The sequence below is a fragment of the Otolemur garnettii genome, unplaced genomic scaffold (assembly GCF_000181295.1).
Source record: "Otolemur garnettii isolate 467f Iridium unplaced genomic scaffold, OtoGar3 scaffold00110, whole genome shotgun sequence".
Lineage (NCBI taxonomy): Eukaryota > Metazoa > Chordata > Mammalia > Primates > Galagidae > Otolemur > Otolemur garnettii.
Genome location: NW_003852505.1, coordinates 3,293,305 through 3,295,079, shown reverse-complemented (window position 1 = coordinate 3,295,079; position 1,775 = coordinate 3,293,305).

Below are 1,775 nucleotides of genomic sequence, written 5' to 3'. Positions count from 1 at the left end.
CCCAAGTAGCTGGGACTACAGGTGCCCGCCACAACACCTAGGCATTTTTTGGTTGCAGCCATCATTGTTGTTTGGCAGGCCCGGGCTGGGGATTCGAACCCACCACCTTAGGTGTATGTGGCTGGCGCCTTAGCCGATTGAGCCACAGGTGCCGAGCCGATAAACCTTTTTTCTTTATAAATTACCCAGTTTCAGGTATTCCTTTATAGCTATGCAAAACAGACTAAGACACAATTAATTATCAATGCTACTAATCCATTATTTCATTGAGAATGAATAATTCTCAGGCCAAATGAGATGGCTCACACCATCTGTAATCTCACTACGTTGGGAGGCTGAGGTGGGAGGACCACTTGAGGCCAGAAGTTTGAGACCAGACTGGGCAATAACACCTCATTTCTACAAAAAAATTAAGAATTGGCCATGTGTGGTAGTCCTAGCTACACAGGAGGCTGAGGGAGAAGAATCACTTGGGCCCAGGAGTTTGAGGTTGCAGTGAGCTTTGATGACACCACTGCACTCTAACCTGAGCAACAGGAGACTCTGTCTCACAAAAATAATTCCTATTTGAGGCTGAGTATGATGACTCAAGCCTATAATCCTAGCTTTTTGGGAGGCTGAGATAGGAGGATTGTTTGAGCCCAGGAGTTCAAGACCAACTTAAACAACATAGAGTGACTCCCTCTCTATTTAAAAAAAAAAAAAAAAAACCTAGCTAGGCATGGCCCAGCTATTTAGGAGGCTGAGGCAGGGAGATCACTTGAGTCCCAGGAGCTTAAGGTTGTAGTGAGCTATTAAGGATGCCACGGCAGGCTCAGCGCCCGTAGTACAGTGGTTACTGTGCCAGCTACATACATTGAGGCTAGAGGGTTCGATCCTGGCCCAGGCCAGCTAAACAACAATGACAACTGCAACAAAAAATAGCCAGGCATTGTGATGAGCACCTACTTGGGAGGCTGAGGCAAAATTGCTTAAGCCCAAGAATTTGAGGTTGCTGTGAGCTGTGATGCCACAGCACTCTACTGAGAGCAACATAGCTGCCACCAGCTCTCCTGGTTCTCAGGCCTGCAGACTCTGTCTCAAAAAAAAAGGATGCCACTGCACTCCAGCCTGGGCAACAGAGCTAGACCCTGTTTCTAAAAAAAAGAAGAAAAAGAAGAAAAAATCCTAGTTAAAAAGATTATGGTTTCCACCTTCTGGCTCCAATTAGTTATCTGTAGTTAACCAGTGACCTTGTTACTAATAGTTAGCCATAGTACTATGTATCTATTTCCATGAGAGATAAGAATTAGAAGTACAAGGAATGGTTTTTCAACTTCTGGATTCAAATAGATTTCTTGGTTATCACTAAGTATTCCAATATACTGCCCTAGTTACATACTGTAATAGTTAATTTTATATGTCAGTTTAGTCTAAGTGATACTCAGATAGCTGGTAAAATATTTCTGGTTGTGCTCATCAGAGTGTTTCCAGAATAAATTAGCATTTGAATCAGTAAACTGAGTAAAGATGATTCACCGTTACCAATGTGGCTGGACACTATCCAATCCATCGAGGGCCTGATCAAACAGAAAGGCAACAGAGCGGCAAATTCCCTCTTCCTTCTGGAGCTGGAAAGTCCATCTTCTCTTGCCCTCAGATATCAGAGCTCCAGTTTCTCAGGCCTTTGGACTCCAGGACTCCCACCCTTGGCCCCCTGTTCTCAGGCGTTTGGCCTCAGACTGAGGGTTACACCACCAGCTCTCCTGGTTCTCAGGCCTTCAGACTTAGACTGA